This window comes from Tauraco erythrolophus, chromosome 13 (genome assembly GCF_009769465.1).
Source record: "Tauraco erythrolophus isolate bTauEry1 chromosome 13, bTauEry1.pri, whole genome shotgun sequence".
Classification (NCBI taxonomy): domain Eukaryota; kingdom Metazoa; phylum Chordata; class Aves; order Musophagiformes; family Musophagidae; genus Tauraco; species Tauraco erythrolophus.
Window position 1 is genome coordinate 22,198,782 of NC_141477.1, and position 12,863 is coordinate 22,211,644.

The following is a 12,863-nucleotide window of genomic DNA, read 5'->3' on the forward strand; positions in this document are numbered from 1 at the left end:
CCTTGGCAGTTGTGCTAGATGCAGGGACATCAATTTGTGAGGTTTCTTGGAGGGTGACCGAAATGAGCCTTAGCACGGGCTGGGTTGGATCCTGCAGGATGTCACAGCATCTTCACACGGAATCAATGACACGCTGCTTCTCGGCTGTTTCTGCCAATACTTGGGCATCTGGGATCAGGGAAGTAAGAGCTGTCAGTGAAGCACTGAACCTGTGGCACCAGCCAAGGTCCCCGTTCTGGGCAGTCCCCAGTCTGAGGTTGCACCTTCTGGGCTGCAGTGGCTACTGCGCTGTCTTGCAGGGTGTTTAATGCCCTTTGGACAAACCTCCCTGAGAGCTTTGGCTCAGCTCCTGCCCTGTGGTGTGTGTCCCTCCCGAGTTCACGGTGCAAGATTGGAAACTACGTTCCTGCTCTTGATGTGACACAGATTCCTGAAACCTCCTGAAGTTAAAGCCCTAAACTTTTACAGTGCAGCACGTGTTTCTGAGCCCTGTTACCTGTGTTTGTGCAACAGGGATGTGGTGCAACACTGGTCAAACTTCCAGCATCCTGTTCTAATAGCGTGAAAACGCGGAATAATTATTTGTTGGAGAGTAAGTGTCGTCTTTGGCTTTTGGATGTTGTGGATAAGGGATGAATTTTGGCTTGCCTACTAGTGGATATTTATGATATTCCATCTCTGCTTTTTCTTATGACAATGAGAACAATGATATGGTATTTCCTTTTATTCCTCAAATGTGTGGGGTTTTGGTTTTGTTGTTTATTTTTGTTGAGTTTTTTTAAATAATACATTGAGAATCAGCCTGGGCAAATAACCCTGTAGCTGCAGCAGCTTACATACATGCACCAAAATTAAATGAGCTGATATAGGAAATCTGAATAAAACCCCTTGCTATAGGGGCATCTGGGAGTGACAGTGCTGTGCCAGTAAACACGTTTGCTCTTCGCAGGAGTGTCTCGTATTCCTGCCCATGTCCCATTTGACTGGGGAAGCAGCAGCAATGGTCTCAGGCCGTGAAAGGTGTTGAGTCCCAGCTCAATCCCACCAGCTGTTGAAATCCCAGCGATTTCTCAAAATACCTATTCAGCACACCCTGTTCATGCTATCAGGAAATTCTGGGAGGTGAACAGTCGTACGCTGGGAACCTGACGTGGTGCCAGATTTCCCTGTTGGGCAGCACGCCCTGTGTGGCTCAGCGGTGAGCTGCAGTGTTGTGTAGTCTCGTGTCTTGTCGTGTCAGGTTTGTATGTCAGATTTTACATGTCACAAGGAAGCGACTGAAATCCAGTGCAAAGTCTGTAGCTCCCTGTGTATGGGAACTAGAAAGATGGATTCACTCGAGAGTTTTGCAGAGAAGGTCAGTTTTATTTAGTTTCCTAGTTATATAAGCATTCAACAACCTCTGCCTGAAAGAATTGAAGTAAAAGTTAAAGGGAACAAATGTCCTTGGCTACTTCATTGTCAGAACAACTAGTACTAGTAAAATGTCTAAAACTACAGTGACACATAGTTCTTGACTCTAATTAACACAAAATAATTGTAATCAGGATATTATGATGATGGTTTAGGTTTGAAATATTCTACTACAGTTGGCTCTTGGATTCATCTGTGTCATGGCCTTGTTGCAAAGAACATCAGTCAGCAATAAGTGTTTATAAATGTCCAAAATCTGTTCAAATGCTAAAAAGGAAGATAATAGATCTGAGGAAAATCTTTTTTTTTTAGTGAGGAACTTCCAGAACGGTGGCATGTCCTGGATCAATAACAATATATACAGACTTGAGTGAATTTACACCAGACTGAATTGACTCCTTCAGTTCCAGCTGTAAGTCCAGGGAGTAATTGTCAGCATCTGTGGCAGAAGCTGTGGGGAAGAAGATCACAGGGTTCTTTAATGCTGTAAATTCTTCACTTCAGCACTCAAATGAGTCTAACAGAAAGGGAATTGTATTTCAGCCTTTCTCATAGTTTACAGCTCTGTTAGTATAATTTCTCAGCTGTTTTAAATGAAGTGGTCCAAGCTCTCGTGTGGCAGATTATTGAGTCTGTCTTGTCAGAAGGCAGATAGTTCAGCTGAAGTGTGTACAAAGGGACTGTCTTTCCCTTTAGACGTGCATTGAAGTGGTTGAGATGAAACCTTACATGTATTAAAAAAAGAAAAAAAAAAACCAAGTCAGTTATTCAGTTCTCTTTATGGACTTTCAGTCCTAAAGACGTCAAGATTTTAACGTCTTTTTCTCAAAAAATTCAGCACGTATTCATTTGCCTTCCACAAGGCTCTTTTAAAGGGCTTTTTCTCTTACACCAACTAACCCAACTAAAAGCAAACTGTCCCATCCACAAACTTTCATCTAAAAAACTACAAAACTCTTAGCAATTTAGCAAATCCGTAACCAAAAACTTCTCCAGTAGAGAGCAATGCTCGTTCTTCTGCCTTGTGAGGACGAGAGCCTCATCTTTACAAGTAGCGTCTGATCTGGATTGATCCAACTTGATTTTTACTGATTTTCATAGTTTCTACATGTTTTCTCAGCTCTGTGAGACCCATAAACCAGTGATGATAGATTGAAATGATTTTGCAAATGTATACACATTTTTATCTGTGTGGCAAACAAAAATATTGAAATATGAAGTGTCATTATTACATTTTCAATCTTTCTGTCAGCAAACTGTGTTCACCAGTAAATGTAAATATTGAAGCTGTGTTAAAATTTCATTGGCTACGTTTTCAGTCCCTTTCATCCCTCATTAAAATAGAGTCCTAACAAGCATTCTTTGCAGGCATTTGTGACAAACTTCTTTTAGTTGTCTGGGAAATGTTTTTCTTTCAATTTCGTAGTAGAAATATTTCATATGATGCTTCTTGTCACTTTTTGGGACTTAGATTTTAAAATAAAAGTACATTACTAAGGAGTTCTTCCTTTTATGGGAGTTTTTCCTTATCTGAAATATATCTTATGCTCATTTCCTCATAAGTGTATAACCATGCTGGAAAAAGAACACTTCCCTTTACGGCTTTGTCATCCCGTGCCAAAAATTCCAGTTTAGAGCTTTTACTTTCTATATATATAAGAATTGATTTTGCCAACCTGATTCCAATTGTCTTCTTGCAATATCACTTTCATAATTTCATTCTGGTATGACTTCATAATGACATCTTGATGGTGGTGAAAAGCATTAAGCAGCTGCAAAAATGCCTGAGACTTTGCTAGAAGCCTGCTAATAGCCTGTCATGGCTTCAGAAAAAAATGGGGGCAGATGGGGACCTGGATGGGCTCCACTATGGCTTTTTGTCCTCCTTGTCTTGCTTTGGAACAGTAGCACTGCTCAAGTGTGGTTTCACCTTCTGTCTCTTCAACTTGGGGCTCTTTTAGACTAAAAGGTTTTTTGGTGGTTCATTGCTTTTGTGATAGCCCTCAGGCATTTTAACTTCCTTGCACATCAGAAGCGACAGTATTTTGAAAGCTTGGTTTGTACCTGTTCCAAAGGCCACCTGTGCCATGGATGGACTGTCCTTGGTCTAGGTCTTCCCTGACCTCCTAAACTACCTCCTAAACTTTTCTGTGCCTGTTTGGTTTTGGTTTTGTTTTGTGATTGCAAATTATGTGGTGAGTATAGTTTACTTGCTTGAAATATCAGCACAGATCAGAAGAGAATCTTTTAGCTATTAGTAATAACCAAAAATATGCCTGATCCCTCCAGAGCAACAGCTAAGACCTAACCCAACCCAAACAGAGTAACTGGGAATGGCGAGATGTTATCTGAAGTGTGGGAATATAAACACCAGCAAATACACTCCCAAGAAATGCTGCCTGTACAGTATTTCTTCCCAGATTTCAGGCTCCTGTTGAAGAGTCTTCAAAACCGAAGGAAGGGTCTTGCGTATGTCTTGGGATTTACGCTGTCCTTTGCTGCATTTTTCACATATTTTGACGTAACTTGTACTGTGCTTACAAAATGATTTACAGCCTTTGTCTGCCTTGAAAGGAGATGAAGTATTCTCCCTCCGTAGTCATTTGGTTTGAATTTCCTAACCCCCCAAATACTTGCAGGGCACTAGACTAGTGAAACGGTCCAACTGTCAGTGCTTCCCTGAGTCCGAGTGGAAGTTCCCTTAAGGAAGTTTGATGCAGCAGTGCAGGACTTGGCACCAGTAAGAAGTGGGTACTTTACTCCCAAAACAGGGAAAAGCAATGCGTTCTGGCCAGCTCCAAAACTGTCCTCAGCATCATTTGAAGAAGAGCGCATGTTTTCTTCTCAATTCCTAGCTTTTGCTTTCTGGAAGGAAATAATGGTACAAAGGGAAGGAATGAAGATGAAGAAGACTTCAGTTTTTCTTTGCAATCTGTTGGCATGTCCCATTTATTACGAATGCCTGAAGGCATCTGGAATCTCACAAATTCGAAGATTAGCATCAAGGCAAAACAGTGTTGCATCAGCACAGATGAAAATATCGTTCAGCATCAGAGGGATGCTGAGTCAATAGGTGTCAGTGCAAGGGTCTGATCTGTTTGAGTCATCATGGCAATGGGAGGAATAATTGATGTAACCTCCAGTGCAGCTTGGAGTTCAGAAACAATCCATCAGATAGACAAGAAATCACTTGTGATGTTCTGATTTTGATGTAGCTATTTTAGTGCTTGAGGAGATAATGTTTTGGCTTTGGTTCACCGTCTTACCCTTCTTTCATGGGGTTGTAAAGTCATGTTACATTTCTATCTTGATTTCGTATCGTGAGAGTGGTTTGTTGCTTGTTTCAGAAGTTTTAGGGAAAGGGAGGAAAGTAATTCTGTACATTCCAGATGCTTTAGTGGACATGATTAAGGAAGCCCATTACCTTGGTCCACCACATTCATGATTCTCACCCCCTTTCACCTGCTCTCCTTGCCTTACCCCTGCTTGTCTTTGTAGTTCTCCTCCGTGCTAAGATGGCTTGTGACATTCTAGCTTGGGGCGTAAACAGTGGAAGACAGGATTTGAAAAATATACATGAATAAAAGGTCAAAATTCTCCCAGGAAAGAATAAAGTTCTTGTTTTTCTTTTTTTTTTTTTTTTAAATGCATAGTTATGAAAAGCAAATTAACCTTTGGGTTTTTGAGGAATTCGCAGTGACAATGGTCCAGCTTAAAGATAAACAACTGCTACTCCAAGTACAGTGTCCAACGATGCCCAGGTTATTCCGTTGGCCCTGAGGATCACCCCGTGTGCACTCTCAGCTTTAAAAAGTCATGCCAATATTGCTCATCCACAGCAGCCTGGAGAGGCAGAAGGCACAGGTCTACATAGGGGAGTTGTGGTGCCAATTTTTTTAGTTCAGTGGGAAAACAAGGACTTCATTATGCTATTGATCTCTTTGATCTTAACCTGCTGTCAGATTTGAATTTTTCTTTAGCAATGTTACAGTGGAAGAAAGAAAGACAAAAGAGAAAAACTATAAATTACGAAGTTTTCACAGTAACAACTGTGTAAAGAAAAAAAAATGTGGAAAAAGGAGAAATGCTTTTATATCTGACTCAGTCAGGGAAAGGTGTGTTACTAACAGATTCTTCTATTACTTCCTGGGAGCAACGACCCTGTCTTAAAGGCTGCTTAAAGAAATAGGGAATAGGAATATTTAGAAACCGTGTTACTCTGCCCTGGTGGCTTGTACAGATACGGAGGAAGTATTCCCTGCCTCTGCAGTGAGGAAAGGAACAGGCAGGTCTCACTTTGTGCATCAGTGCAGATGAGGAAAGATGAAAACTGCCAGAACTGTGATTTCCTGCATTCTGTTTCCGAAGTCCCTGTAGCAGGAAGGAGTTTAAGCAGAACAGTGTCTCCTCTCTAAGTTTTAATGAATACTAACTCATCAGTATTGTGATGAGCCGGCAATGTGCTCTTGCGGCCCAGAAGGCCAACCGCGTCCTGGGCTGCATCAAGAGGAGCGTGGCCAGCAGGTCGAGGGAGGTGATTCTCCCCCTCTACTCTGCCCTCGTGAGACCTCACTTGGAGTACTGCGTCCAGTTCTGGAGTCCCCAACATAAGAAGGACATGGACCAGTTGGAGAGGGTCCAGAGGAGGGCCACGAAGATAAGAGGTCTGGAGCACCTTTCCTATGAGGACAGGCTGAAAGAGTTGGGGCTGTTCAGCCTGGAGAAGAGGAGGCTCCGGGGTGACCTTATAGCGGTCTTCCAGTACCTCAAGGGGGCCTACAGGAAAGATGGGGAGAGGCTGTTCAGGAGGGCCAGTTATGATAGGACAAGGGGTAATGGTTTTAAAATAGAGGGAGGTAGATTCAGGTTGGATATTAGGAAAAAATTTTTTACTATGAGAGTGGTAGAACACTGGAACAGGTTGCCCAGAGAGGTGGTGGATGTTCCATCCCTGGAGACGTTCAAGGCCAGGTTGGACAAGGCCCTGAGCAACCTGATCTAGTTGGAGATATCCCTGTTCCTTGCAGGGGGGTTGGACTAGATGACCTTTGAAGGTCCCTTCCAGCCCTAACCATTCTATGATTCTATGATCAGGCTACGGTAACAATTCCAACTCATCATAACTGACTTCAGTACTCTTGAAATTAGTGGTTACATTCATGGCCCTTGTAGGGCTTCCTCTACTCTTTACACAGAGCAAGTTCATCACAGTACAGGCAGTAGGGGGCATTCAGTGGGCCCCTCCAAACAGGCAGCAGCCAGTGAGGAAATGTATACTGAGATCCCACGACTTTTGAGACAAAATTATTATCTACTGCTTGTGGGTCTCACCATTCATCTAAAAGTAGCAGTATTTTCCACTCTGGCAGAGCCTTCGCACTTTACAAACCCTTGTAAGTTAAGTCTTGTTATGGGAGGAAGGAAGAAGGACCTGACTGGAAATCACCTGGATTCTCTTCTCAGCTTTCTAATGTGACCAACACAAAATCTGTTTATCTTACTCCTTAATCTTTCTCTTTCTAGTCCCTATTTTCTTCTTGGATTTTTATCACCTCAAACCACCAAGTTTCAATACTTTAGACTGAGATTTTTCTGGTCTTGCATCTCGAGATGCTGCTGCTGCTGTAAAAACAAAAATCTTTTACATCATGCATGCTGAAAGTAAGGGACAGAGAAATTACGTACCCTGGTTAAGACCTAAGAGAAAAGCTTACACATCTTGATTCCTAGTATTACACTTTTTTTTCCCAAAATTCTTATCCAAGGCACGCCATAACAGAGTACCTTCCACAAGTGTAACTCAAGCTGTGATTAATAATTCACATCTTGTGCTAAAAGCAAATCAGAGTTAATTTTGTATATTTTCCCTTCACTATTTAATACATTCGTTTCCCCGTAAAGGAGACTCTATATTGCCTGGCAAGCACTGACTCATGTGTTACATAAGTAACAGAATCATTTTACAGTTTACAGAGAAGAATGTTCTTGCTCGTTATGTGCATGAAAGGAGATTGCTGCATTTCAAATGACATGTATAATTTAGACACTTATTTCTAGGACTGTTTGGAACAGGGAATGAAGAGAAACTAAAATGTTTGAAGTGACTTGAGTGCTTCATAGTTTTTAATGTGACTAGCAAAATACACAGACCAATAACTTTTAAGACTGGGCTAATGGAAGAATGGCTCTGAAACAAACACCTTTTTTTTTTTTTTTTTCTAATAGCAGTGTTTATTTTAAGACATAAGTAGAAACTAGTATTTGTCTGTAAAAAATCTGCAAAGATCTCATATTTTTTCTGCCAGTGGTTACCTGCTGTGCCACCAAAATGGAAAGAGAAATGGGAAATAGTATTTCAGAAAGATTAGGCAGCTGGTAAGGAAAATGGCATGTCTGCTGCACTTGACTGTTGTTGGGAGATTTTTTTTTTTATTTCAGCCTTCTAAATGTTAGACCTTATCTTGAAAATAAGAGCGTGGACTATTCTATATTTCAACAGTGCAGATTTTATTCAAGTGAAAATTCATCATCATCATCATCATGGCTGTGTGTTGGGAAATATTTATTTAGTTGTGTTCTTTTTAGAATGTTACGGTAAGCTAAATGAAACACAATTTCTGGAATTTGGAAGCTGAGCAGCCCCCAAACACTACCATGTTCTGCAAATTATCTTCACAAACTTACATGCTTTGGTGAACATGGGGGTTATTTAGAAAGCAGAATTCTGATTCTCTCTTCTGTCTCTGTCCCATTTATTTATTTATTTGTTTCTTTAGTTAATATTTAACGAGACAGCCGTCTCTGTTTCATGGGCTGTTCCTGGCTGTGCCTTTCTCCAGCAAATTGGGCCAGCGTTTTCTGAGCTCTGGGAATCCTTGAAGCAAATGCAATGGGTAGATACTCTGAGCAGTGACAGTGTGGCAGGTTTATGTCCCAAGTTTTGAACCCTCTGTAGAAGTTAATGAGATCTATGCCTTGTAAAAAATGTCTCAAAACTGTTGCGTTATTTATTTATATTCTGCTTCAAGGACAACACTTTTCAAGCCAAGAGATGACACAAAGGAGCCCTGGGCTGTATAAATATAGAATCTTTTTATTTTTTTTGGTTAATAGATACAGTACAATTTTTGACTACATAAGAAAGCATTGTTTTCAGTGCATACGTTCTTCAGACAGACAGGAACAGGGCAGACAAACATTCCTTATGGCACTTAGTTTCTTTTCTTTAAGACCTTAGTTACTGGGTTTTCCCAGTTTTCATTAGCTGCTTGGACAACTCAAGGTCTAAGGAAAAATGAATTGAGTGATAAGGATGGGCTGGCTCTTGTGGCACAGGGTTATTAGGCAGGACAAAGGGACGCTGCCCAGTGCATACCACTCCAGTCTCTTCCCATAACCACGGCCCTTATGGCATCATATCCCAGATGACCCAGTCCAGCAAGTTTTATTTTCTGTGCTAACACAATGTGAAAACAACACAAGTGTCAAACAGAAAGGCCAGTGCTTGGGCTCAACACTTAGGTCCTGTGCAGTGACTGACTCTTGATAGGGTCAAATGCACAAGTCCTCCCTGAATTTGACTTGCATAAGATGGTGCTGGTGGCATTACTTTGGCAAAATTATTTCTGTTTCTTTTTGTGGTGTAGTATAAAAACAGAAAAATGGATTTCAGGGTTCGGCTGTTACTATTTGTGGGGAGAGACAAAAAAATTATTGCTACACTCTGTACTTTATATTCACTTTATGATTAAAAAAAACCCCACAGGCTGATCTCTGAGTATGATACTGATCCTGCCTAACTCCTGTGTTCAGGAAAACCCAGTCATGCTTCATCTCGTTATGTAGCTATTTGCTGGTGATGTTCCCTGCAAACATTTCCTGGTGTTGTCAAGCTGGTGCTGGTGGGAGCTAAAGACCATTGACCCACGACCACATCCTTACAGCTGCAATAAGGCCAGATCACATTTGTGAAGCAAGACAGGACGTGACAAGGCAGTGCCAGTGCTCAACATGAAGGATCATGGAGAAGATAAGTCATAAACTGCTGACTGGCCAGTTACAGGCTTACATGCCAACTAACATTCCAACAGCATACTAGAGCATAAATACAAAGAGAGAGGTGCCTGGACACTCCGGGTTGTCCGAGGCATTTGCCAAGCAGGCTGACTGGGGAGTAGAGTTTGTGTTAGTGGGGTGTCTTAAGCAGAGCAATTTACACCTGCAGGCAGACCTAAACGTATACATCTTCAGCATTCAGTGGGCTCAAATTTCATTGGTTTTGTTTGAGACTATTACTCAGACTTTAATATCTGACCTTCCTTGATATCCTGAGTAGATGGTGGGGGCCCAGCATGCTGGTTAGGACCCTCTTCTTGTGAGGATAACTTGGAAGAACCTAAGAGAAACCTCATTGTTTGAGAATGATCTAATAGAAAGATGAGATTCACATAGATTGTCACCAACATTTGTTTTGCTCCAGATACCAAATATTGAAAAATCAATAGATTAAAAAGCTTCTGTCATTCAGGGAAGGATACAGAGAAGAGAGGCTTCCAAACAAACCAATATAAACTAGTTTTCCTTGCCTGTATTGGAAAATTTTTTTAATGTGAAAAAAGTTTGCTTTAGATTATCTAGTTCAGCATCTGTAAGAGCAGAATATACAGGAAACTGCAGAGTGAAATGAGTCCTATACCTGCTCATAGTCAAAAGGCAGAGAAAAGCAGCCCAAAGGGCCTGTGAAGAGCAAATATCAGGAAATAGATGAAAAGTAGAGAAAAGAGGAGATAGGAAAGCAGATTGTTAAAAACACCAGCCTGAACAATAGCATGCAGGTGAAGACACTTATCCTGGGACACCTACGTGGCAGGTGATTGCTGGGGAGAAGGCAACACGTTTCTGTGGTGAGCTCCGAGTTCCTTTGCCCTAATTTGCTGGGGTTGCAAGAGGACAAAACCAGTAGGAGTAAGCACCATTAAAGAAAACAAAGGTACGAGTTAATAGCAGATACCATTGAGCTCAGTCGGGCTAGATAAAGCAGAGCAGGTAGCTGACAGGAGTTGAATAAGAATCCCTGAGAAGTGTGAAAAAATAATAAACATCACATCATTTAAACAATTTGGCCCTTTCTGATCCTCGAGCCAACACACCAGCCTTCAATTAAAACAGAGGCAGTGGAAATTCCTCGCCTTCCCCACGAGCTGCATGGTGACCCTTCCAGGAATGAGATAAACCTGCCAGATTCCTCCAGCTCCCTGTTTCCTAACTGGAACTAAATAACGTGGAGAGTGAGGGAGAGCCAGGGACACTCGCAGCCAAGAGGAGGATGACTATGAAATGGCACTAGTAGGGTACTGTAAACTGCAGCCTGGCCTGCAAGCGTTAGTGAAATGTTTAGTAACGATACTTAACTCTGTTATGTCTGGGTATCTCTTTCTCGTTTGACTAAAATGTTACAAATTTTACCATCTAAATGAATCACTACGTTTGCTTCTACTGGGTAAACTATATACATCACCATCAGAAAAGAACAATAATTAAATAAAGGGAGGAGAGAAGAGGACAAACAAAATATTAGTAAATAAAATAGAAGACATATGTTCAATAATACTTTTCAGGCAATACTTTTGCTTGTTACATTTGCTATAAGGAGGAAAAAAAATCTTCCACTCAAAATAGACATTGGAAACAGCTGCCCAAACATCAGTCACTTGCCATTTCCAGAACACTCGAAGGCCATTCCGTGGATTCGGGGGGTGTCTGCTCCGAATGGAACCGGCCATGCATACTGCTGAGGACAGCTGTGATGCTGCCGCTGCAGAGGAGCCCCCGGTGCGCAGGGAGCTGTCAAAGACCAACCAGTGGTTCAAACTGGTTTCAGCACTCGAGCCTGCACTGCCTTCGCGCCATCTCGCGCCACGCAGAAAGGCTGATGCGTGTTCCTGAGAGCCGGAAAGGGACGTGGCCACCGGCGTTCCGTCAGAGGGTCCGCTGGGGTCCCGCGTGGGACACGTGCTTCGTGGTCCCCTGGATTTGGGGAAACGTGGGAAACGTGCTTCGTGTTCCTCTGGTTTCAGGGAAACCCCTACGGTTCCTCCGTGATAAAGTGGAGAGATGACAAACTCGGGCTCTCTTAGGAGCAGTTTACTCAGCAGCGTTTCCCATTGTTTTTCAAAATAGAGAGCATACTTGCAAGGCTGTTTCCCCGTATGTACTTATTTTAAAGTTTATAAGCAAAGGTTTTTAAACATTGTCATTTTCTTACCCTACAGAACCAGGCACAACAACAAACCGTCTCACACGGGTGCCATTACCAGCAGAGCCAGACAAACTGTCTGCACCTTTTTTTCTTTTTGTCACACAAATAAATTATTTCCAAAAGAAGCGATTGATTATTTGATCAGAACTATAGATAATTAATTTACTGTTTGATGAAAAAATGGATCCAATGAGCTTCCTGGGGCTCATCAGATGAACTCATCCCAGTAGTTTCTTCTGTTATATGACCAGGTCTACTTAATGCATAGGTACTAAAACACAAAGAAGTGCAAAAATGACCATAAAGCAACTACAGACCGCAGCTGTTTAGCAGGTCTGCTACGAACAGGGGCTCGTGAGTTCCTGCAGGTGATTTCCTTAATCCATGGAATGTGAAGTCAAGGAGAAGCTCAGTTCCCAAGAGCCCGTACTTCAGACGCTTTAGCGTTCACAGTTATCCTGGTGTGGGGTTTGGACATTTGTTTCCCCCTCTGATAATACCTGAGGCTTGTTTGTGTTTACTTCAGTGTAACCAACCATCCAGAAATGTTTTCTTCCCTGCTGCCAGGGCGTTCAGGCTGTCTTGGCCAAGGTAATATAATTGTTTTGCAAGGGTTGGATTTTTTTTTTTTCTTCCTTTAGTTTGTGATCATGAAGAAAAATTCTTTTTCTCTGAAGAAGTCAAATCAGTGTCAGGTCTAAGAAAAGGAAAGGGTTGTGCAGACCTTGGAAGAAACTGCACAGAGAGTCCTTTACGGATCTCGGTGTGTAACTCAGGAGGTTATAGCCTTGACTGTCAATGAACATCTTTCTCATCCTTGCTTTTTATATTTGCAACCTGGATACTTTTTCCCTCCCTAGATTTCTAAAATCAACTCTGATCATTACATAGCACATTAAATGACAAAGTTTGTTTGCTTATTTTGGAAGCTGTTGTGAGGATGCACGGGACCTGGATATACACACTTACAGCCCAACTGTCCCTGCCACACGCAGCTTTTGGTGGGGCCAGTACACTTTGAATTTCTCAAATGTGAGAATTTGTGATGCTTTCAGTCCTGCATGGTTAGGCTGCAAAAAAAGCTTTGAATTGCCATGAACCCATGAAGGGTTTAGATGCAGAGGGCCTTGCAGATCACACCAATATTTACCTTGGCAAGGCAGTCAGAGACAAGCACGTGTCACGTAGGCTT